This window comes from Agelaius phoeniceus, chromosome 27 (assembly GCF_051311805.1).
Source record: "Agelaius phoeniceus isolate bAgePho1 chromosome 27, bAgePho1.hap1, whole genome shotgun sequence".
Lineage (NCBI taxonomy): Eukaryota > Metazoa > Chordata > Aves > Passeriformes > Icteridae > Agelaius > Agelaius phoeniceus.
In genome coordinates, this window is record NC_135291.1 from 2,521,992 (window position 1) to 2,548,537 (window position 26,546).

Here is a 26,546-nt window from a genome sequence, read left to right on the forward strand (position 1 = left end):
TTGGTCTCCTTAGTTACAGCCTTGGAGAGAATCCTTATCAACTTCTTGCTTCTTACCTTTCTTCTCACTCCTTTAGCTAACAGGCCCGCTGTTGGCCCCTTCCACACAAAGGCATTTGCTATAGCAGCCCCCACAGTAAGGTTCATTAGTAACGGTTGCCCTATGCTGAAGGCACACAGGTGGTTACATGCCTCTATCATTTACAGCAGGATGGGCTCCTCCTTAGACAAGGAATTCAGAAGTTTTTTACAATTCTCATTAGCATTTTCAGCAGCTAATTTTGAAAGCAACACCTGTCTGGCAATGTCATTCTCAATTTGTCTTTTAAGAGCTTGTTTCAAGCAGCCATTGAATTGCATATAAGGCTCCACCAGTCCTTGCTTTACATAAGTAAATACTTTTTGGGGGGCTCACAGCATCAGGAACCTTTAAAAATGTGCTATGCACAGCTTCAGTAATACCCTCAAGGGCCTCACTAGGAATGTGGGTTTGCCCAACAGGGTCTGAGTGGCTTCCTTCTCCGGCCAGGTGGTCAATCATGAGGGCTGCAATATTCTGGTTTGCATGTCCCACAAATTTCACAAGCAAAGCTTCTAACCCCTTTTTCCACTGAGCGTCTGTGGAGGCCAGTGGGCCTACAGAACAAAGGCCATTATAGGCCTTTGGACAGACCCCAAGTTGGAGAAATCTCCCCTGTTCAGGGCAATTGAGCAGACCCTCTTCCAGGATGCTTTGTTGTATATGCAAATGTACCCAGTTCTACCTCCCTGGTTGTACTGTTGGCCTCTCCCTCCCTTTTTCCTTATATTTATGTCCTTGAATGTTCTCCCTTCCCTGCTTATCCATTGGCCCCATATTGCCTCAGTGTCCCACCCTCTTTACCCTATTGGTTGCCACCCCTCATTTCCCCTCTGTACTGCCCTGAGCCCTCAGCCCATTGGCCCCAATGCTCTGCTCAGCCCCCGTCTTTTCCCCTGTATTTAAACCCAGACCCTCCACTGTTCTTTTTGTCTTTGTCTCTGGACCCCTTTGTGCATGGCTGGAATAAACCTCCTTCTCTGACCTCCATACAAAGACCCTTCCCATTTCTTTGTCGTTGGTGATTCTACAATTGTGTGCTGCAGTGATTGTGTGTGTGTGTGTGTGTGTGTGTGCCACCGAGCGGCTTCATTACTGGAGACACTTCTGGAAGGTCACGGCTCCGCTGCCTCTCTCTCCACCACCAACGGGTTTGTGGCTTGTGACAGCTGGCAGCCTGAACAGGGACCTGTTCGGAGCATTCCTGGAGGCGTCTTCAGTAGCTTTTTGGCTACTGAAGTTAAGCCATGTTCGGAGCAGCCAATTCCCAGAGGAGACTCCTAAGTTTTATTGGGGGAATCGCACAGGCGACCGGCAACGTTCTTGAGGCGAGAAGATTGGTTGAAGCTGACGGACAACCTGGAGAGGTTTTGTTGACCCACTGTCATGTGAGTACTATATTTGGGGGTCACCCTTTTTTGTCTTTCCTTTGCCTTCTTTTCCTCTTGGATGTTGGGAGGAAGTGTGGGGATGGGAGCCAAACTGATCCACCCACAGAGGGAAGTTTATACCCAAGTTAGAGGAATCCTTGTTGGAGAAAATTTTCATTTTTTAAAGGGAGATTTAAAATGTTTTCTTCATTGGTTGTTCAAGTATTTTCCTGATGTTATGAGGGAATCCATTCTAATGAGTTCTGGGACCATATAGGAAAAAGGTTCTACATTCTTTGAATTAAAGGGGATCTTTCAGTGGGGAAATTTTATCCTTTGGCCTTATTGCTAACTCTGTAGAAAATGTTGGGAAACATTCGGGACCCCAGTTTAACACCCCTTCTCCCCGTTCCTCCCCTCACATCCCTAAACTCTCTTCCCTGCCTCAGGCAGGATCGGGAGATGGATCCTGCAGCAGGCACAGGGTTGCTACCATCACCCTGACATCTCCCAGTGTCCTCTGTCCCCTCTCCAGGGCAGCACTGGCCATGCTGCCTTGGGCTCTCTCCTAACCCTCTTACCAATGCCCACATACCCAGTTCTACTACCCCCAGTTGTTCTCCTAGATGGTACCAGGAATGTGGCCAGCCCCGCCATCTTGTCTTCTCCCTCTCCAAGTTTTTCTGCCCTTTCTCCACAAAATGGTGCTGACCCCACAAAGGCAATGGCCATTTTGTCACCTCCCTGTTCTGCCAAAAACGACACCTCTGCCCCTCCTCCCACTTTCTCTATTCCTGTAATCGCGCCCTGCCCCTCCCTTCTGTGTCAGGAAGTGTGTCCATGTTGGGACTTCCCCTCTCTATCGGGAATCCCCTCCCCATTGTGCACACCAACCCTACCCCTTCCTCTCTTGACTCCTCCTGATGGTCCCTCCCATTACCATTCCCACAACACTGGAGCCAGAAGTGGTGATGACAGCGACCAGAAGGAGCCCATATTGGCTTCCACAGCTGCCCACAAACAGGCAGATTCTGGCTGCCCCAAGAGGCTCCATGCAGTCATCAAGTGCCCTCCATCCTCCTCGGAGGATGAAAATAGGGATTCCCAGACTTGGATTCCGGTCCTGAGTCTGAGGATCACTGGGCCAAGCTGCAGAGGGAAGCCACTGGGAGGGCTCAGAGCTCACCAAAAAGATTGTGGGCTTGCAGATTATATGTAAACACAGCAGAAGGGTGACTGCAATCAATTCCTGGGAGCCGATCCCCTATGGGGAATTGAAGGAGCTCTGCAAAGTGGCTAAGGAATATGGTTGGGGGTTGCATTTCTTAAAAAAATTTCTGGAAGCCACCTTCTCTGACCGTGTCTTGGTCGTGCATGAAAATAAAAATATCATGAATTGCCTACTCTCCCTGTGTCACAATCCATCCTTACGAACGGGTTTCGTGATTGTTCATGGATTTGATCTCAGGGTGCAAAAAACCGACACGGTACAGGGGGGTTTGCAGTGATAATCAAAACAAATGCACCTTTATTGAATAACCAAATGCATTGGGGAGGATTTGGGGAAAAAAGGGAAAAATAAGGAAAAGAAGGAGGAAGAGAAAGGAAGGTATATAGCTACCAAACATAGAACAGCCAAGTCCTTTGATGGCCAGCCAATGGAGTTCACCAGGTCACGTCTGGGGAGATCTTGAAATCTCTCACTAACTCAGAGGTTTTTATTATGATAACTCTATTGAAAATTGTGAGGGAGGGGGGGAAACAGATACAATAAAGAATAGATGTAACAGGTAGTCCATGTTCTCAGCAGTAAACGAGAGCCATTGTCTTCTTGGTCCAGCGGTCACAACCTGCAGGCAAACATCTCGCTTTGGTCAGCTTGCCTCCCCCACACACCTGCCCCGGGCTGGGGGTTTCAGTGCCAGTCCTTGGAAGGAGCAGAGGGGCCTTTTCACATGGGGGTTTCATGTCTCACTCCTTGATGGAGAGGCTCCTTACATCTCAGTCTGTCTGTCATGGTGGTTGTAAAACAGGTGAGGGTCTTCTGTGGGGGACCACTCAAGACTCAGAAGAAGTCAAGCCAGGCTGAGAGGTGGGACAGCTTCCAAGGCTATTGCTGCAAAAAGGCAAGATGCCCCCTTCTTCTTTCATTGGGCTCAGTGCAGCATACAGCAAACAACACCTGTGAACAATAGCTTAGCACTGTGCTCAGGTCTCGGAGCCATTGGCACGTAACTTTCTCCAACAGGGCCAGAAACTTCAGACAAGGGTCTTTTCTTCAGTGGTCCCCAATGACGATTGTGAGGCAGATGGGAGAAACTTTGGACAGAGTCTCACACCCCGGTCGAGTACATGCTGTGGGAGAGGCAGTAAAAAAGGCATCTCAAATCACTGGCGGACACATATTCAAAAGATGCCACCAAACCAAATTTAACCCTTGAACAAATGGCAAGAGAAGGTGACTTCCAGAAGCCACAAGACCAAGCAAAGGATTTACAAGAAGCTGCACTCAGTGGCATCACCACTGCTGCAAAGACATCCCTGCTCCTCACTCTCGACGACACCCTACATACACAGAGCTTCACTACCATTAAACAAGGGCAAGTGAAATTTTCATGAAATTTGTAGACAGACTTAAAGTTGCACTTGAGTGACAAATAGAAAGCCCAGAGGCCAAGAAGGAAGTGCTAAATAAAATGGCCTTGGCAAAGGCAAACAATGAGTGCAAAACAATATTAAGACCCAGAACCTACAATCAACCAGATGGACGAGTCCTGCACCAAATTATCTTCCACTGAACACACCGTGGCAAGGGCAATCTCTAAGGGAGAGGGCCTTTTTAACATCCCAAGACACTGCAAAATGTTTTAATTGTGAGGAACTGGGCCTTTTTTTGAAGGACTGTGCAGAATACAAAATGCCTAAAGACCAGCAGCCACCAAAGAGGTGCCATTCATCACACTGTATGGATTGCAACAGACATTCTAACAACTGTTCTCAGTTTTGTTATCACCAGTAACCTCACCACCACCAGCAGCATTATCAGCCAAAAAGCTTCCAACAGACTGCAGGGTGGCCCCGTGTGAAGACAGCAAATGGAAAGCTGTTTCACTGTACCCTCCCCACTATTCTGGAGGTCCAATACATGGGAAATTCCCGCGGAGCTCTTCATACTCCGAACAACAGACCAGAGTGACCAAGGCTTTCCAGCAAGTTCAGGTCAGGACATGACACCAACTGGTGAGTGCTTTGTCTATACAATTTGATGACTCTGCTTTCTATCGTATTCCCACCAGAAAATATGGACCCCTAGAGGGCCTGAGGGATGTGCTGGTAATAGGTAATGTATTCATGGACCAAATGAAATACATATTATAGTGGAAGTACAAACTGTTGGGCCAAGTGACGAAATCACAGTCACTTTCTGCTGCACAAAACCACCACACTTCCTGCACAGAGAGACTGTGATCGCCCAAGCCTTTTTATTGCCATTAAGCATAGACAATATCCCAGAGCACCCAATGGCATTCTGGGTTGAAATCATGGGCCAAGACAAGCCCCTTATAAAGTGCAGTCAGTTGAATAAAGGTAATGACATCCACCTACAAGGGATGGTGGACACAGGGGCCAACGTTACTATCATTACACAACCTCAATGGCCCCTGAACCAGGAGCTGACTCCTGTCACTGGAGTCACCTCAGTGATTGGAGGAGCTGCCATGTCCATGAGGAGCGAGCATATTATCACAACAGAGGGACTGGAGGGCCAAACTGCCACCATCAGGCCATTTGTAGTCAGGGCACCCACCACCCTGTGGGCCAGGGACCTGTTGTCCCAGTGGGGAGCTTGACTTGATATTCCACCTCTGTCCCGGGATTTCTATTTGGGGCCACTGCAGAGTGCACCACCCCACCATCACCTGGAAGACTGACACCCCACCGTGGGTGGATCAGTGGCCCCTCTCAACAGAGAAATTACATACCCTCGAGCTTCTTGTGGAGGAGCAGCTCTCCAAGGGCCACATTGTACCTTCCAACAGCCCTTGGAACTCCCCTGTCTTTGTTCTCAAAAAACCTGGCAAGGACAGGTGGACACTCCTCCATGATCTTTGTAAAATTAACGAAGTCATTGCAGTCTGGCCTTCTCTCTCCCTTCATGCTTCCCCATTATTGGAGACTGGTGGTCATAGATATCAAAGGCCACTTTTTAAATATTCCTCTCTATCCTCGAGATGCTCCCAGATTCGCTTTTTCCATCCCCTCCCTGAACAGGCACATCTGAAGCGGTACCACTGGCAAGTCCCCCCACAAAGTGAGAAAAATTCACCCTCTATGCCAGTGGTACATGGCCAATGTCCTATCTCCCACCCAAAGGACCTTCCCAGATGCCATCATACTACATTAGATGGATGACATTCCATCGTGGTTTGAAAAGACAGATGTCTGCTAAGGAAGGCAGGAGCTTCCTGTGAAATGGAAAATGTAATCTCCCTCCCTCTGAATTATTATAATTTTGAAATTAAAAAGCTCTCAAGAAAAGATATGGGAATAAGAATACCAGTTCTTTGCTAGGAAAACTAAAAATACAAATGCAATAGTACAAACAAAAAACCCCACTGGCAGAGTCAGAATATGACCTGACACCCTGTGGGTCAGTGTCATTATAGGGTATGACACAGTATAAAAGTACATGACTCCATCAAATGGGTGCAAGAGAGAAATTTATTAAACCAACGTAGCTTTTATAGTTCTTCCAGATATTTACACCCATCTAACACATATACAATGCCCATTGGCCATAAAAGAGAAACAAAGTGCCTCGTAGGCGACCAGGGAGCCACGACACTCTGGGAGCCAGCCAGAGTCCATATCTCCCAACTTTCTCTCCTTCCTCTGGTCTCCATGGTAATGACCTTGGTTTTCCTTCAGGAGAGATATGGGGCTTCTCCTTATCTTCAGGAGGCCTTGCTAGCTCACAAGGACAGCACAGAATGTCTTTCCCAAAGGTCAGGATGGTGGTAGCAGTCCAATTAAATGGAGGCTGCAGTGCTCCTGGAGTGACAGGTGGGGTTCTGTTGAAGCAGTGATCCTGTAGAAGGGTGGAGTTTTCCTCTCAAGGTCCAGTGGTGGCGTAGATGGGCCTGGACTTCTCCTGGGAATGCAGTGGAAAAGAAAGCTGCTCCTCTGGGAATCCAGTGGGAAAAGGCTGTCTCTCTTCTTCCAAATGTCAAATTATATCCAGGTAGGAGTGCTGGGCTCCTCCCTCTGGCCGGAGCATCTCACAATGGGATGATGAATTTTTCATCAGTCATGCAGTGACACTCAAGGGCCCAATAACAGAAGATATCTCCCAGAGGGGGGGATTGTTGAGGAAGAGATAAAGTAAACTGCTGTAAGAGATGGTCTGAAGTTTCCCTCATTTGCCTCACGACCATCACAAGGACAGAGAGGAAGACCCTGAAGACCCTGGCTGGAGTTCTGGCCTGGTTGGGGTGGATGCTCGCCAAGTGATTGTTTGCAGCTGTGCTTGCTGTGCCCCCACGTTGCAACTGCTTCGAGCAGGGGCTGACAGGGAGCGGCTTGCTCTGTACACTTACACCTGCTTCACCATCCCTGTTCATCACAATGGCCCATGAATTTCCCCACCTCTTGGCCAGATGAACTTTCTGGGGTAACTCTGGTGATCCCCCCATAGAAGATCCCTCATCTGCCTCACAAGCACTGTAAGAGAAGCCTCCTCCCAAGGACTGAGACTGAGACCCTTAAAATTCTAACACAGGGGCGTGGGCCTGACTGAAGTGGGATGTTTGCCAAGTGTTGCCTGCAGGTGTGTTTGCTGCACCAAGACTGGTTTCTCATAGACACCAATCCTGAAAACAATGGGTCTTGCTCACCGCTGAGATTGATTTGTCCTGTTTTGGATCATGGACTTTCTGTACTCATTTTCAATAGACTTATTCTCCATTGTCTTTTATCTGTTCTCCCCTTGGTGGATGACTATAAAAGACCCCTGAGTTATGCAAAGAATTTGAGATTCGCCCCAACGTGACAAGATGGATCTATTGGCTGGACCACGAGGATTTTGTCTCTCCGTTGGTAGCTATTCCCACCCCTGTCTTTTTCTCTCTCCCTCTATCCTTTATCTCCTTTCTAATCCTTCTATTGCTTCTGCTGTGGGCACTCAATAAAAGGTGCATTTGTTTTGATCAAGACTGAAATCCCCTCTCTGTTGTTTTTGCACTCTGAGATCAGTTAATGAACCATCACAACCCCACTTGTATGAGTGGATCGTGACATTAAATTGGCGTCATGGACAGGATTCTGACAGACAGAGGGGTTTGCAGGGTTGTGTGTAGTCTGTAACAGGGGAAGGATGTTTCTCTCCAGCCGCACCGAGCCCGATACCCTGAAAGGGGTGAGCGGTTGTCTAAAAAGGAAAGGGAGTGACTCAAATTTCCCACAAACTGCACATGCCTAGGTGAAAAGCACCCCCATACTCAATTGAGGGCTCTGCCTTCAGAATTTCACAAAAGATCTCTTAGTGCAAAAAGGGAAACTGTTTTTGTGTATGTGTGAATCTGGACTGTCTGGGAAGTGAAGGGACTACTTGAAGTAACTGAGTAGAATCTCCCAGGCACACTTAGTCTCTTCACCCACCCAGGGAAGGAAGGGAAACACAGCAGAGGCTGTGTGGTTGTGTACCTTAAGTCTACACCTCCCTGTCATGGTTTTAGTCCCTTCACAAAATGACGGAAAACCTCAGCGCAAAAGTTGAAGCTGAATTTTATGCTCTACGAGCCAAACACAATGCCAAACCTTCTCCCGGAGGAAAAGAATGGGCACAAAGTAACTGATTTAATTTGGAAAATGTTATTGATGGAGTACGTTCCTTACAACATGAAATAAAATTTAAACTGGGCAAAAATAAAACTATTCTCTGCTCAGTTTTGGGAGCTTGTCTCACAGCAGCTATAAAAACTCTCTTAAAGTGAAGAAGTGAAGAAAAAACTAAAATGGACTCCCTTCAAAGCCTAGTTGAAATTTGGAAAAAAAATTAAATGAAGAAAAGAATGAGATCCATCTGTTACAAGCTGCCCTTAGAGAGGAACATGTTAAGAATTCACTGAATGCTGATTCCTCAACACAGGCAGAGGAAAAGAAACTCCTCACATTAAACAGATTTATCCCCATAAGGAACTAGAGGCAGCAAAAAAACTGTGGAGAAAACTGCTGCCCTCATTTGAGATCCTTGGTTAAAACAGAATATAATTATATTAATGATGAAGATTTTGAACCACATATCACAACTAAACAAATACCATTCAGCACTACCAAATTGGCTGAGCTGAAGAAAGAATTTGGGTGCCTCCCACAAGAATCGGAGATAGAATACGTCTTCCAAGTGTCCCTCACTGGTGAAGATCAAATTAAATTAACTGAACAGGTGGCCAGTGGGTACTGGGGACATGGAGTTTTCCTAACAACAGGAGATAAGTGTGACACGTGGTCCCTAACACAATGTGTGCCTTTCTGGGCCAGGGGAATTAATCCTTTGGAAAGGGGAGACCCTTTAGCTATAGTCAGTACCCCCGACCAGCTTTTGGAAGGCGCCCACAAAGCCACCTGCCTGCAAATGATTCATGAAAAAGGTTGATTCCTGGTTTTCAGTCACCAATGCAATTACCTGTAAAGCCTGAAATTATGACTCCTTTAATTTGAGGGCTTCCTAAACCTACAGCAATTATTTTACAGAAAACCATAATGGCCTTGGGTCCCGTAGAGAGACTAGATAGATTCCTTGGTAACCCCACTGACCAAACTGGATCTACTGATCCTGGTTTCACTCCATACTCCATCCCCTCACAGCCCCCAGCTTCTCAATCTGATTCACCTGCCAGTAGCCATAAAGTTTGGACATGGAGTGAGGTTGCAGTAGATTTGATTAATTACAGTAGATGATATGGACCTGTAAAAACCCTGGAGGAGAAATCAGAAAAAACAAACGGTGTTTGGTTTATCGGGGCTCCTCACGGTGAAAATTTAGGGAAGGGAAAACAGATCTCTAACCACCACCATTGGTGGTTGTTGGAAGTTAAAAGGGGGGTCCCCAGAGAGGTGATGGATGGTTTGCCCCTTGATAAATTACAGAAAATAATAACTAATTGGCACTATCAGAAACCGAATTTATCAGTTCAACCCAGTGCACCCCTCCCTTCTCAGAATCCAGCCAGTGAGCCAAAAGAAACCCTCTCCCAGCCTCTCCCTCAGAATTTAGGATGTGAGCCAAAGCAAACACAGAACCAGAGAAACTAGGCTCTCCATCCCTTATAGGTGAGCAAAGGGCTGGAGCATGGATGTGTCTGAGAATGCTCACTAAACATAAATCAGGAGATATATTGATCACAGCTATCACAGGCCTCAAACAGGCACTTGTAACCTTTCTGATTGACACTGGGGCACAAATCTCTGCACTAACAAAAAAGACGCCCAGAAGTGTAGAATTGTTCCAACAAAGAAACCATGTTGTGCTTTAAATGCCCTAGGAACTACAGAATCTATGAATGTGGCCTTAGTAAAACTCACACTCCATGGAGAGGAGAATCAATTAGTTGTCAAAATGGGGGATATTCCAAACAATTTATTAGGGATGGATGTTATTGCTGGGAGGCAGTGGGAAGATTCTGAGGGATTCCTGTGGTCATTTGGCATGCCACGTCTTAACATTAGACTGCTCCAAGCTGCATCCTCCTCACTGTCTAGCAAAATTACTCATGTAAAACAATACCCTCTACATTCTGGTGCCAAAGAGGGCATCAAACCAGTTATACAGGACTTGTGAGACCAAGGAGTGATAGTCAATACCCATTCTCTTTTCAACTTGCCAGTGTGGCCAGTTTGGAAACCCAATGAGAAGTGGAGGCTGACAGTAGACTTCTGCAGGCTTAATGCCAACACAGACCCTCTTACAGCAGCGCTCCGAAATTTGGCTGAATTAATGACATCAATTCAAGAAAAAGCTCACTCAGTCATGGGACCTATAGATGTCAAAGACATGTTTTTTATGATACCCATACAGCCAGAAGATATGGACCGTTTTTCCTTCACATGGGAAGGACAGCAATACACTTTCACTAGGCTTCCCCAAGGCTACAAACACTCCCCCACTTTGGCCCACCCTACTTTAGCCCAGGAATTAGAAAAAACACCCAAACCTGATCCTGTAGCTGTTTATCAATACATTGATGACATTCTGGGGGGGGGGGGGTGTGAAATAGAGGTAGTAGGGAAACATCAGCAGAAAATAATCTCTCACTTAGAAAGTCTTGATTTGCAGATGCTCCCAGAGAAAATTCAGAAGTCTTCTCAGGAAGTGAAGTTTTTGGGAATTTGCTGGAAAGGAGGTATGACATGTATTCCACCTGATATCCTAACCTCTTTAGATCAGATCAAAATGCCTGAATCCAGGAAAGATCTCCAGCAAGCTCTAGGATTATTCGTGTTCTGGAGAAAACACATTCCAGATCTTTCAATAATTGCCAGGCCCCTTCATGACTTGCTGAGCAAATGGGGTGAAATGGGATGGGACTCCTTCTCAGGAGGAAGCATTGCAATTGCTGTTTTTTGAAGCAACAGCTCACCAAGCACTGGACCCTGTCCATCCCACAGATCCCTTTCAGGTGGAATGGGGATTTGGCTCCCCAGGGCTGTCAGTACACATTTGGCAGCAGGGTCCTGAGGGTCCGATGTGTGGGAGGTTAAGATATTGCGATGTTACGGTCAGGCAGAACCCCTCCCCTTTTACTGTTACCTTTTACCGTTAACCCCTGTTATAAATGACCTGGTTCAACTGTTAATCAAGGCCATTTTACCGTCCACCACATTGGTGTGTGCGTGTACTTGGTCCGTGTGGCAAAGGTGCTGCCACCAAGCCGTTCTTGACCCAGGACCCCACGCCCCAAGTGTCGGCAACAAGTGGTGCCAAAACCCGGGACAATCCGGGAAGCAGGAACCGCCTGGGCGAGTGAACGGCAGCCGGAGCAGCAGGACTGTCCCCGGCAGGGAGGACGCTCCCAGAGGACCGGCGAGAGGGGAAAGTCTCGCGCTTAGGACCGGCAAAGGAGGAAGTCTGGCGCCGAGGACCTGCGAAGGAGAAAATGGAGTACCTCCCAAAGGTCATTTTTAAAATTCATAGGCAGTGGGGCATAGACTGCGAGCCAGGAGATTTTATCCTTGTAGTGTTGAGGCTCCTGCGGATTGGGGTTATTGGGCAGCTGGTGGATATTTTCCACCTCAAAGTGTGGGATAGTTGTACCGGGGCCCTAGCAGAGGAGGCTTTGTCCTCAGGCTCGGGGTGAAATCTTAAATTATGGGGCAGAGTCACACAGGCTCTGCGAAAAGTTCAGCAGGAGCAGGAAATGTGGAAAACCACACAGGACTGTTTGCAGGCGGGGCCCCGGCAGGGTGTGGGGGCGGCCGCACAGACTGCGGGTGATCGTGAGTCTGCCGAGTGTGGGGATTTACAGCCGCGGGGACGCTCTTCGCAGCTCCCAAGCTCAGGCACGCTGGCTGCGGGGAAAAAGTGGTCATTTGGGACGGGCTGCTAGAGGAAGCGCGAGGTGCAGGTGTTAACTTAGAGGCGCGGGGCGCTGCCATTGACTCGGAGGCGCGGGGCGCTGCCATTGACTCAGAGTCCGAGGGAGCCTGGGCGGGGCCTCTGCCTTATGCGCCACGGGGTGGTGGGCGCCAGAAGGGGGGGATGCGGACACGGGCGTGATCGGCAGAGACGGAGAAGGTCTGCAGGACAGCGCAGACACGCGCAGGCAAAAAGGAAGGAAAAGACACGGAGGGGGAGCTGACGCTGCTTGAAGCATGGGTTGGAAGTCTCATTACAAGGCACTGGCCTCCCCCAGCAGGAGGCAGGGCAAGCCTAGAGGGAGGGAGCGGCCCAATGCTAAGACAAAGGGGCGAGGTTGAAGCCTGACAGAGGGTTTTACCAATTCCATCTGGCCAAAAGATCAAGCGCGCATCCTAGCAACTGCCCTGCTGGCTTTAAATCAGTTCCCTAGGGGAGACAAAACAAAAAGTCCTGCCCAGAGGCACTGGGCCACCCGGGCACTAGAGGAAGGCCCACAAGTCATGATTAAAAATTAGTTAGGAGAATGGGAAACGGGTTGGAGGCTGGTACTCACAGGGCGAGGGTACACAGCCGTCAAGAAAAACAGTAAAATTAAATGGTGCCCGCTTAAGTCGATAAAACTGGACCTTCAGGGCAAAAACTAATGAAATTTGTAAAGCTTGTTTTGCAGGACTGAATCCTCAGACGCCCCCATGGCCCGTATACCCCGCTTCCTAAAGGCTGTGACGAATCATCAAGCAGCCCAATGGCAGACCATACCGGGGTCGTGAAAAACTCAGTGACCAAACTAAAGGAGAGGCCGGCGCAGAGATGGACTGGGGGAAAAAAGCTCAACAAAAATGTTATCAGTCATGGTTCACATAAATGTTTTTGAAAGTCTTGTTTTAAGTGGTATCCATCAAGTAGAGTTCGAACTCTGGCCAGGTTCTGGCTCTACTTGAATGGAATGATCGCCAATCAGCCCAGAGTTTTTCTGCGTCAAAAGGTTCAAAGGGAGTTTTGGAGAAACGTGAATCCAGACATGAGTTCTCAACATCACTCTTCTTTTAAGGTCAGCTGTCGCAGACTCTGGGAGGATAGTTCGGTGCTGTGGTAAATGTGTGATTTCAAATCGTCAACTGTGTTAACAACTATCAGCCAAAAAACTGAGGAAGTCCTGCAAAGATATCCTAAGTCATGGTTCAGTCAGCCCCCATGACTGATTGTCCTTGGTTCTACCTTATTAGGCCCTATTATTGATCTTGGACCTTATATTTCAAAGAAGTTAGCATTGTTTATTAAAAACCAGTTAGAAATAGTTACCATTTCACCATCCACCACACTGGTGAGTGCGTGTACTTGGTCTGTGTGGCAAAGGTGCTGCCACCGAGCCATCCTTGACCCGGGACGCCACGCCCCAAGTGGTGGCAACACCGAGGAGGCCTGTTGGTTTCTATTCCTGTGGTTTCAAAGATGCTGAGAAAAGATACACTACCTGGGAAAAAGGATTGTTTGTGGTTAGCTTAGCTCTCATAGAAGTGGGAAAAATTGCACAACAACAACCAGTTGTCTTGAGAGGCCCTTTCAAAGTTATTAAGACAGTCACTACTGGGACCCCCCACCCCACCCCCACCGACAGGGTGGCCCAAAGGGCCTCAGTTGCAAACTGGTATGCTCAGATTGAACATTACTGTAACATTTTCTCAATAACAGAAGGAGCTGTAAAAAATTTAGCGCTACAAGAAACTGAGAACTTGGGCAGCAGCCATGACAAACCTGCCTCTGTAATTAAAACATCCCCTCCTTTCTCCACCAAACAATCAGCAAATTCTTGGTTCCCTGATGCCTCTGCTAAACAGGAGGGGAAGGTGTGGAGATACAGGGCAGCAGCCCTCCACATTTCCTCTGGTGAACGAATCATTACCGAGGGAGAAGGCAGTGCCCAGGTTGGGGAGCTGAGAGCTGTTTGGAGTGCTTTCCAACATGAGGTACAGAATACCTCTCCTGTCTGCATCTACATGGACTCCTATGCTGTGTATAAAGGATGTATTGAGTGGCTTCCTTTTTGGCAGCAAAATGATTGGGAAGTTAACAGAATTCCAGTATGGCAAAAGGAAAAGTGGCAAGAAATTTTCAACATCACAAGCCAAGGGAACTTTGTTGGGGTGGGCAGCCTTTCACCAGACAGATGGAAATCCAGCAGGAGAGTGGAACAATAAAGCTGATGATTTAGCAAGACTAAGTCCCCTGAAAAAGAACAAATTACAGAGGACTGGGATCAACTATTGTCGGGTCCGGCTCTCTGTCTCTGCCCCGACACGGGTAGGGTGGTTCTTGGGTGGCACGCACTTCAAAGGACGAGTCTGGACTCTTCAGCTTTTCGATCTTCAGATTGTTTATTGTTTCTTATCTACAAAATTTTCTGTCTGCCCAACAGAGGTCTGATCTGCAAGGCAGCCAAGGGCACTCTGACCACCCATGGGGCGGTCATGTTTTTTTATACTAAAATCTACGTACATGATATTTACTTTTATTTTCCAATACTTTTCACCCATATTGGCAAGTACACCTTCACCATAAACCAATCCCCAAGTGCCAACATCACCACAGGAGATGGAAGACAAGAAGAAGAAAGAAGAAGGACGAGACACGCCCTGATCCCCCCATCTTGTCTCCATAACCTCCCTGTACCAAAAACCTTAAAGTTTATATTTCACCCTATAAATGTGTCCCTTTTACACCCTTCACTCTAAAGTGATTCTCATGTCCTCAAACTGCTGTCACTTCTGTGGATGGATCAAAATCAAGCCACCAAGCACTCTTGGCAACATTCCAGGATTTCCGAGACCCCCCAAGGGTTCTCCTGGCATCTCTGGACATCGGGAGCGATGTGCTGAGTTCCCACAAACTATTAGAATAGCTGCATGTAAAAAGACAGCACACAGGTGTGAAAGATTTGTACAAGGAAGCTCTGGCCCAGCGTTGGCCTGTCACCAAGGAAAGGTGTAAAACATGCGTATCAACCTGTGAGCAATCGCAGACTGGAGACTGGAGAGACATCCTTTGGAAGATGACCCTCTGCATTTCAGAAAGGGTAAAGGCTTATGGGACGCATGGCAGACTTTAAGAAGTCAGGAGTTAAACACTTTGTGCTAGTAGGAGTAGAAATTGTATCTGGGATGGTCCAGGCCAATGCTTTTAAAAGAGCTACAGGAGATAATACTGTAAAAGCATTGCAGGGATGGTTTGGAATTTTCCCAAAACCACAGGAAATTCAATCTGATTATGGGTCCCACTTCACTGCTAGAATTGTACAGGATTAGGCAAAAAATGAAGGAATTAAATGGACTTTTCATACCCCTTACTACCCTCAGGCTAACGGGATCGTGGAAAGGACCAATGGTCTTTTGGAATGACTTTTGAAACCAGAGGAGGGAAATTGGGATGTTCGGTTATGGGAAGCTGTGAAAAGTGTGAATGACAAATGGGGGGGTAAATGGGTGTCCCAAAATCACTGGTTTTTGCCCCAGAGCTCCAACCATAATTGCCTCTCTAGGGAGACCAGATGATTTCAAGATTCCAGCACATTACCCTGGACAACCTGTTCTGGTGGACCTCCCTACTGTAGGGGAACTACCACTAGTGCTAAAAACCCCTCTGAATAAACATGCATGGGTAGCCTCTGATGCTCTAGGGAGAGAGCATCAGATAAATACACACTGGATAATTCCATCCTTCTAACTTTTTCTGTCCCTTAGTGGCAGGATTCTGTTGTGTTTACTTTTACAGAAGAACCCTGAGGGACATGAGGATCATCTGAACCATGATAACACTGGTGATACTTTTCTGCATCCTACCACAATTCCGTGGACAGAATCCTGCTGAGTGGTCGTGGTCTGAAGCTACCATCCATCACACTAATGTTCTAGGATCATGTCCTCAGTGTCACCACCTGAACCTAGAGCCTATAGTGCTGCATGACTCTGAGATATATCGCCCAAGTGAGTGGGGATGGGATCAGAAGGACTGGACTAGAGCCCTAACTGGAACAATTGGTGAGTCGATTGTGGTAGCGTGCAGAAAAGTGGAAGGATCTCTCTATGAGAAAGCCACCTCCATTGCAGGTGCTGGAAATTTTTTAGCACCAGATGGAAAAAACTATTTGCACATCCCTACAACAGAACTGTGTCCTACGACAAAGTGGGAGTGTACCAAACAAATTCCCCTCACTCTGTGCTGCTGGCAGGAGTACATTGGTAACTACACTTTAGGCCCCAGAACCAACAATGCAATTACAAAGGATTGTAGAAATGAATCTACTGACTGCTGGCATAATTTTACTTTAGCCAAACCAACTTATGTGACACGCTGTTGGCAAAATAACTTGACAAATCCATAAAGTTTAAAAGGCCTAGTTTACAAACTTAAGATAAATGCTATAACAAAGTCCACACTGAGTACAGTAGTCACACCCCAGTGGGTAGAAAGGACTGAGAGCACCCTTAGTCAACTTGATACTGAATGGCCTTGGTCCCAGGCTTTTGTTCATTTTTCCAGATCCACAGGAAACGTGAGGGATTTAAACCTATCAACTTTCATTATGCATGAAAATCAGATATACACTAGGCAGGAATGGGAAAACCAAAAAACCTGGCAGCTTCAAGGGATAGTGGGGAAAAAAATTAGTATAGGATCCGAATGATTAACAGAACTACCCATAGAAACGCAACCTCAATCGGTGTTTTGACAGATCAAACAAATAAGCATGAAAAGGTTTGTACGCACCCAAGCTTACAGGATTGTTGGCGCAATTTTACATTAGCACAAACCATAGAAGTGGTTTGTCTTTGGTCCAAAAAGTGTAGCCCTGTAGGGCCTACATTTTAAGTTTATAGTAAATGCTATAGCCGAACTTGTTACAATTTACACCACCACCACTCCAGCCCAACCACTGGTTATGCTTAGCCCAAGAATTTTTGAAAATGGACCAGATATAATTAGGAAAACAGGACAACAACAAATGCTGTTCAATCCAGCATGGTTTCTTAAACAAGTCAAATTGCTGATGCAAAGTAATGTCTCAGAAATTCAGCCGGCCTGTTCACCTTTTTTGCAAACTTCCTTTGAGGGTTGGATGACCTGGTTGCAAAAGCGGAACTCTTTTAAAAGACGGACGCTAAGAGACATAACCGGTGTTGTGGGAACAGGATTGGGAATTCTAAAGAGTATTGATTCAGAAGTATTAATGAATAAAATTGGCTGCTACAACTAGAGATTTGACCAAGTTACAACAACTACTGCAGTCATTGGCTTTAGGAACACACCAGTGGCTGCTATCAAACATTTTGACAAATTGGGAAAAGGTAAATGTAAACGACCACAAATTGGTAATTGATGCACTCGGTGCTACACAAAACAACATTTCTTTGGCTCTCAGCTGTATCCAGGCACAATTGTGGATGCAGTCAGTTGCTGCCTCAATGATAAGAGAAGGTGAAGAAGGCACTTTTCCTACTGAAATTTGGAAAATAATTAGGGACAGTGCCACTGATTTTGAAAGAGAATTCCAATCCTGGTGGAACCTGGTGAATTTTACTTACAATCCCATTACAAACACAGCCATGGCTGTTGTGTTAACCATACGTAATGCCTCAGTGCATTTGATATTTCCTATGATTGCATTAGGGCTGAATCATGATGGAGCTGTTCTCTATCCTTATGAGCATTGGGAATGGGCCCATCAAATTGGTGAGAAATGGCAAAATGTTAATTTAGAATCTTGTATTGTCCGAGAACAAGGGTTCATCTGTGAAAGCAATGCAATCATGGCTCAAGACATTTTTTCAGACACAGAGAAAAATATCTGTCATTTTGAAATTCATCCTAATGAGACTTCTGAAACAGTCCTTATATATATAGGCAATAGATGTGCATGCTTCAGAACTGCTTGTGATTTTGTATTTGTAGAGAATGTTGTAGTAGATACTAAAAATTATTCAAATGTTTGTGCTTGTAACTTTACCAAGATTACAGGATGTGATTTCTCTTATGAAGCTCCAGTTCACCTCTCACTACCCATTGCAATCCAACTACACTGATTCACAAACTGATGCCTACTCCTGTTGGGATGGATCTCACTTTGGTAAGACAACTGCTGCTCCATCGAGACTTAGTTGAAATCCTTGAGAAGATTGAGAAAAACGCACAGAAAGCCCTGGTGACTGTTCATCACAATGTGAGACAGATACCCCGTGTCATGGAAAGGGTGGAGAAAGATGCCGAGCATAGGGGGTGGGATACTCTGTTAGGTGGTCTCCTACTGCCATGGGTGTCCTGAGCAGTCTGTGTCATCCCATTGTTATCCTTTTGATACCAAATCTGTTTGGTTTTATTTTATCAGCAGTCCCATTCGTTATGAATTGGAGCATGAAACAGCTGACAAGATTGACGTCTATAGTTCATGCACACAACTTGGCTGATGTCCTGTGCACTGTGAACATCCCCAAGACTTTGACACAAGGCAATTATGAATGAAGCATATGTGTTTTGGAATAATCCTAATTTCCATTTATGATTTTGTGGGAATTACTTTTGATTTTTAGTGAATTGGTTTAGAAAATCATTTTAAAGTTAGTGCTTATATTATGATTTGTTTATTGCTTTTGCTTTTGATATTTGTGATTTGTTTTGACCATTTGAGAATGGTTATAAAAATAATACTATTTTAATTAATTCACCATTTGAAAATAGTTATAAAATTGATACTGTTGTGATCAATATTAATTATGTTTGTTTATTGTCTCTCTTTTTTTTTCCCTCTTCTTCCTATCCTTTCTTTTCCTCCTTTCTCTCTCTCTCTCTGTCATGCTGTCCCTATTTTTCCGGGTTCTATTACCAACATACAGCGAGTCATGAAGACCTATCAGCGACACTCCAGAGCCCTGCTGATGACGATCCCTTCAAGACAATTGTGAGTCACGGGGTCATGTGAGAGTCTGTCTGAAATATCCCTCATCTGCCTCACGATCGTCATTGGGGACCACTGAAAATCTCGGGCTTTGTAGGAGAAAGTTACACAAGCCAAAGGCTTCGAGACCTGAGAGCACAATGCTAGATTACTGTTTTCACAGGTGTTGTTTGCTGTATGCTACACTGAGCCCAATGAGAAGAAGAAGGAAGCACCGTGCCCTTTTTGCAACAACAGCCTTGGGAGCTGTCCCACCTCTCGGCCTGGCTGGATTCTCCTGAGTTCTGGGTGGTCCCCCCACAGAAGACCCTCACCTGTTTTACAACCACCGTGACAGACAGACTGAGATGTAAGGAGCCTCTCCATCAAGGAGTGAGACATGAAACCCCCATGTGAAAAGGCCCCTCTGCTCCTTCCAAGGACTGGCACTGAAAGCCCCAGCCCGGGGCAGGTGTGTGGGGGAGGCAAGCTGACCAAAGCGAGATGTTTGCCTGCAGGTTGTGACCGCTGGACCAAGAAGACAATGGCTCTCGTTTACTGCTGAGAACATGGACTACCTGTTACATCTATTCCTTATTGTATCTGTTTCCCCCCTCCCCGGCAATTTCCAATAGAGTTATCATAATAAAAACCTCTGAGTTAGCCAGAGACTTCGAGATCTCCCCGACGTAACAGGCGGATCCTCAACTGGACTGGACCAAAGGACTTCATCTCTACGTTTGGTAGCTCTATCCCCCTCTTTCTCTCTCTCTCTCTTTTGTCTCTCTCTTCCTCTATCTTTTTCTCTCCCTTAATCCCTCTCTCACATTTTGCAGTGGTCATTCAATAAAGGTGCATTTGTTTCGATTATCATTGCAAACCCCCTTGTACCGTGTTGGTTCTTTTTGCACCCTGAGATCAAATCCATGAACCATCACGAAACCCGTCTGTTAGGACGGATCGTGACACCCCCCGAAGAACCCTCCCCAAATTCCCCCCCAAAGCCCCCCCAGCACCTCCAGACCCCGCTAAAACCCCCTCAAGCTCCCCCCAGACCCTCCCCAAATCCCCCCAAACGTCCTCAAGACCCCTCCCCAAATTCCCCTTACGACCACTCCAGGACCCCTCACCTGTTCCTGCGCCTCCTCAGCAGCTCCCGGAGCCCCCCGTCCTCTCCCAGCGCCTCCCCTGCTCTCTCCAGCGCCTCCCGCAGGACCCGCCCGAGCCCGGGGCGGCTCCTGGGGGTCCCCGAGGGGGTCCCGGGGGGCGGAGGAGGTGGAAGGGGGGCGCCCGCTCCATGCCCGGCCCCGGGGTCAGGGGGCGCCGCTTCAGGCTCGGCTCTGATTGGCTGGAGCGGCGCGGGGAGGGCAGGAGTTGCAATGGAAAGACGCCCGGTGATTGGTTGTTTTCGTAGAGGGCGTGGTGATTGACAGGAGAGGGGCGGGAGAGGCGGGCTTTGCTGAGGAGAGGTGCGCGGTGATTGGTTAGTTCAGCTCGAGAGAGGCGGGCATTGCTGAGGGGAGACCTGCGGTGATTGGTTGGTTCGGCACATCAGAGGCGGGCGTATCTGACGGGAGGTGTGCGGTGATTGGTTGGATTGGGCACGGGGAGGCCGCTGTTCCTGAGGGGAGGTGATTGGATGGTTTGGGGCGGGGCGTCCGCTATTGGCTGGGAAAAGTCCGGGATTTTTAAGAGAACATTCCCGGTTTTCTGGGGAAAACCTCTCAGATTATTAAGGAAAAATTCCCGTTTTTTGAAGGAGAAACATTCCCTGATTTTTTGAAGCCACAAGACCCCCAATAACCCAAATAACCCCGAAACACTCGAAATAAACCCCAAATAACCCTAAAAATACCCAAACAATACCTAAAAGTCTGCCAAATAACCCCAAACAAATCCAAATAACCCCAAAAAACAAAAAAGCCCCTCAAATTAAACATAAAAACCCCCAAATGATTTCAAGTACACCTAAAAAAAAAAAACCTATACACCAACATAAACCCCAAGAACCCCAAATAATTCCAAATAAGCCCAAATTAACCCAAATAAGCCCAAATGATTCCAAAGAACCCCAAATAAATAGAAATAAACCGAGTAAAACCCAAGATAAACCCCAAATAGTCCATAAATAACCATAAATAAACCCCAAACAAACCCTAAATAAACCCAAATAAACCCCAAGTAAGCCCAGTTCCTCCCGTCCCCACGCCATAACAGATCCCGACCAATCAGAACGCGCAGCACTGATGACAATCCAGTTGCTGGGCAGAAACTCAGAGCACCGGCCCCGCTCAGCGATTTTCAGCGAATCCGCGCCCGGCCCGACTCTGACTCATCAGTTGCCAGGCACAGTCAAGGCCTCTCACTGCGTTCAATAATCAGAGACTGCGCGGGGTAATTTCCAGCCAATCAGAGCGTGTCTCGCTGATGACTCATCAGTTGCCAGGAGCGGAATTTGGGGACCGGGGGAAGGTGACCCTGAGGATGGGCTGGGGGCCCCAAATTAATCCAAAACGGGGTCGGGACCCCAAAACGGAGCAGGAGGGGCCTGGACCCCCAAACTGAGCTGAGAAGGGGATGGGACACCCTAAATTGATCTGGAAGGGGGGTGGGACCCCCAAACAGGATGAAGCCAATTTTGCTCCTGGAAGTTGTAAAGTAGTTTATGGATATGCAAAAAGTCTATGAATATGCAACAGGCTGATGTCATGGGAGACAAGGACCATCCAGCAAAGGTTGTTATGGCCACTGAGACCTCCGAGTTATTTCCGGGGACACCCTTAATTAATCTGGTTTTAATTCCATCAGTCTGTTGCATATTCATAGACCCTCATGCATATCGATAAACTCATTTACATATTTCAGGAACTATTTTACATGTTCCGTCTTTGGGAGTGTCTCCCCATTTCAGGAGCCTCCACTGAAATGGAAAATGTAAACCTCCTCCCTTAGAAGACGAAGAAGAAGAAGAAGAAAAGAAGAAGAAGAAGGAGAAGGGGAAGGAGAAGGAGAAGGAGAAGGAGAAGGAGAAGGAGAAGGAGAAGGAGAAGGAGAAGGAGAAGGAGAAGGAGAAGGAGAAGGAGAAGGAGAAGGAAAGCTGAAATTTTGGGAATCCAGTGGGAAAATGGCTGATCCTCTGGGAATCCATTTCTTACCCCCCAAAGACAGGGCAAAGGCAGGGCAGTGGGGTTTTTATAGGGTATCCCAAGGGTGGAGTTGGGGTTTGGGTCAGGGGAGGAATTCTTAGCAACACAAGAAGGATGAGATCAAATTCCTGCCTCTTAGCAACAGCAGCATTCCACACAGAACGTGTCCCTAAATCCTAAATTTCCTCTAAAACAACTGAGAAATTATGGAACTGCAGATATATTCGATCAATTTCCTTCATCTAACCCAGTTTGGGGTGTTTTTCAAGGATGAAGGTGAAGCAGAGGAAAATTAAGGCCAAACCAAAGGGCTAAGCAGCCAGGTGTGTTCCCAACATGGATCACAGGGAATGTGAGTGACCAGGGCTGTGCCCAAAGTGCCTCCTCCAGTGGGGGATGGAGCTGGAGCAGCACACGAAGCTCTGCCCGCACTCAGGGCACTCCCAGGGCTTCCCTTACCGGTGCCTCCGTTGGTGTTGGGTCAAGTTAGAGCTGCTGGAGAAGCTCTTCCCACACTGGGGACACTCGTAGGGCCTCTCCCCTGTGTGGATGCACTGGTGGGTGATGAGGGTGGAGTTGTGCTTGAATCCCTTCCCACAGTCAAAGCACTGGAAGGGCCTCTCCTCTGTGTGAATCCGATAGTGCAGGAGGAGATGGGAGCTGGTCTGAATCTCTTCCCACACTCCCCACACTCATAGGGCCGTTCCCCAGGGTGGATCCTCTGGTGCACAATCAGGTCGCAGTTCCACCTGAAGCTCTTCCCAATCTCCACGCACGTGTGAGGCTTCTTCCCATCATGGAGCTGCTCATGGAGCACCAGCTCTGAGCTCTGGCTCCATCTCCGGCCGCCTTCCCGGCCCAGGCTGGCTCTTTCCCCCTCACATCCCCGCCATCTGCGTTTGCAGCCCCTCCTCATGTGGCATCTCTGGGGCTTTTCCTCCCCGTTGGCTTCCTGCGCCGTGGAGCCGCTCAAAACGGCCTCTGCCACCAGGTTCTGCCGCGGGCATTTGTCCTCCCTGCTCTCCATGCTCAGCTCCTGCTCTGGGGGAGGAAGGACAAGGACAGGATGGGATTTGCCTCCGTGCCACAGGCAAGGGCAAGGAGATCCCCCCAGGGCTGAGCTGCAGCCGGGGGCCCTGCTGGGCTGGGAGATGGAGCAGCACAGAGGGGAAAGGGGCACTCATTGCCAGCTCGGGGCTGTGCACAAATCACAAACAGGATAGGGCTGCTAGGAACGTGTCCTGAGCTGTTTTATTTCCCAGCATCTGTCTCATTACTTGGTTATGACAATGGTAAGTTGCCAGTTGCTCACATCACAGGTAGCAGAAAAAGAACTTCATGTTAAAATTTATTTTAAAAGGTTTTTGACCAATCATGGAAAGCAAAGCCATACTGACAGTAGTTCTATCCAAGCACTATAAGCACATTGACGGTTAAAACAATGCTCCCTTATTTCAAATACAATACCTGCTTGTAAGCCTTAAAACACAATGCACAGAGCTCCACTATTAAGCTTGGAACTTCCTAATATCTTTCTAGATACACTTTTCTGCAGGTTAGGGAGTTATTCTAGATAAGTGTTAATGCACAGACCATTGTTCTATTTCTTCCTACTTTCTACTTCTTATATAACTTTTCTGCTGACCAATCTTATGGTTACTGCAAAGCTCTAATTAGTTCTACTGTCTCTGAGGCTTGTCTTTTGAAGCTTTTCCAAAACCCTGTGATTTTAAGCATTCAACAGACACTGATTTCCTCCTCACCTGCCTCAGTGACCCAGGGCATCTTCCTCTTCCTTGCAGCCTCCCAAGTGTTGGCAATGGGAAATCCTGGTTTGGGGAAAACAAGGGATGAGCACGTTGAGTTTGATGGTTCCTCTGCCCAAGTCCATCTCTACAAGTCAGAGGCCATCTGGGCTCCAGAAAAACCTCCCAAACACCAAGATTCAGCCCTGAAAAAGCCACCCAGGAGTTCCCTGTCCCTGGTCCCTCCCCTCTGGTGTTCGGGGGTTCCCCCTTGTTCCAGCTGCTGGGGTCACGCTTGGATTGGGGATCCCCTTTCTCCTCGGTGCCCGCCCTGCCCAGGCTGCTGGCAGTCCCAGCAATGCCAAAAGCTGCCCCCGCTTCGCTCTCCCCATTTCGGGATGCCGGGGCTGTTTGGGCTCCCAGGCTCCCTTCTCCCCTCATTCTCTGCTCTGCGCTGCAGCGGCTCCAAGGAGTCCCCCCTGCCCCTCTCCAGGCTCTTGAGGCTCCCGCCAATGGCGGCGCTCCCCCCTCTCTGGGCTCCCCACTTTGGGCTCCTGGGGCACACAGGGCTCTGCTCCTCCAGGCTGCCTCTGCCGGCAGCCGCCACCGCCACCCCCCGATGTCCCCCCAAGGGGCCTTTTCCGCTCAGCCTTGGACTTCTTCATTCTCCAAAATCCCCCCAAAAACCCAACCCAGGGACCCTCTGGATATCTGGGCCGAGCTCCCCCTCCCCGCTCACCGGCACGATGCGGGGGGGCGATGATCCCACAGGTGGGGGCTGCGAATTCAGGCAGGGATCGAAGGCGTGGTTCCCTCAGTTCAGCCTTGATCCGCTTTTGTCCCTCCTCTTCCATCCCTCCTCCGCCTGCTCCTCCCCCCTAGCCCCACCTCCTTTTCCCCCTTCATCCCCGCCCTTCCCTGCCTCCTCCTCCTCCCCCAGCAGCAGCCACACCCTCGGTGCCCGTTCCCGCAGCCCTCGCAGCCCGGGGCAGGAGCGGGGATGGAGCCGGGACAGGTCGGGATGGGCAGCGCGGGGCTCTCGGCTGCTCCCAGCCGCTGCGGGCGGGGGGAACCCGTCCCGGGCCAAAGGCGAGGCAAACTGGGCAAACTGGGGGCTGCACATCCAAACTGGGCCTTGCTGGGGACCCTGCCTGGCCACTGCCAGCCCTTGGGGCTCCTCCCGGCACATCCGCCAGGGGGGAACGCACACAGGGCTGGGGGATCCCAGCAGTGGCAGCACTGCCAGGGACTGGGCTGCACTGGGACCGTACTGGGAGTGACTGGGGCTGTACTGGGCTTGTACTGACATCATACTGGGATCATACTGGGAGTGACTGGGACTGCACTGGGCTTGTACTGACATCATACTGGGATCATACTGGGAGTGACTGGGACTGTACTGGGCTTGTACTGACATCATACTGGGATCATACTGCCATGCCAAGGCACACTGTGATTGCACTAATGGAGAGTGGGATCATACTGGGATCATACTGGGATTGTACTGGGAGTGAGTAGGAGCCTGCAGGGGCAACTGAGACCATGTTAGGGGCAAATGGGATATACTGGGAGTGACTGGGAGTCACTGTGAGCAACTGGGAACATACTAGGACCAACTGAAAGGAACTGGGTGCATACTGGGGGTGATTGGAAACTGCTGGGCTTACACGGGGATGAACTGGGATCATGGCTGGAGGTGACTGGGATCATACTGGCAGTGAGTGCCACTACACTGAGGCTGACTGCGAGTGCTTGTGAGCAAATGGGATCATACTGGAAGGAACTGGAAAGATGCTGGAGATAACTGGGGTACACTGGGATATACTGGGAGCGACTGGAAGGAAAGTGAGGGTGAAAGAGAGCAACTGGAACCATGTGGAGCAAAACTGGTTTATTCTGGCAGAGACTGGGAGCACACTGGGCTCATCTCTGGATCACACTGGGAGTGACTGGACTAATACTGGGAGTGACTGTGTGTCACAGTGAGCACACCCTGCACAGCATCCCCCATACTGGGCCTGACTGGGAGCAACTGGGAGCAAATGGCATCATACTGGGACTCACTGAGTTGATTGAGGAAGCAACTGGAACCATGCTGGCGGCAGCTGGGACCATGCTGGGAGAGACTGGAAGTAAGTGGGATTATAATTGTGAAAAGTGCATATTTTGTGATTGGGTTTTCGCAAATATGAAAATGAATATTATACATCTTGTGTTAGAAACTAATGCTGTATTAATTCTCTTAAGAAGTGGGTTAAATACAGTTTTAGGTTATAACATAATGTTAAAATAGAAACTATGCTTGGTAAGAGACTTTCTTTAAAGAAAGGACTTGCAGCGAGATAGCAGCCCCAGGACACCTAAATCATTCAGAGAAAAAGAATTTATTGCCCTCTTATCAGAAGAAATGAACTTCTTCCCTCCTCAAAGGCACTGTTAGGATTCAGAGGAAGAAGGTGGCACTGACCAGAATCCCATGTTTGAATGGAATTTATGCATCATGTATGAAGTGTAGGAATATGCAACAGGCTATTGTTTTTAAGGGTTAATCCTTTGTTAACAGGTGTCCTTTTTAGGGCTTGTGCTGCCCAGAAAAAGGTACCCGGACTCCATAACACTTTGTATTTGTTGTCTCATATTGTCCTA

At 48.1% G+C, this 26,546-nt stretch overlaps 2 pseudogenes; one reads left to right on the plus strand and one right to left on the minus strand.

Moving 5' to 3' along the window:
• LOC143695872 (uncharacterized) overlaps positions 1-26,546 on the minus strand; it is a 198,268-nt pseudogene that overhangs the window by 111,379 nt on the left and 60,343 nt on the right.
• Positions 8,325-11,473, plus strand: LOC143695820 (uncharacterized; annotated as a pseudogene).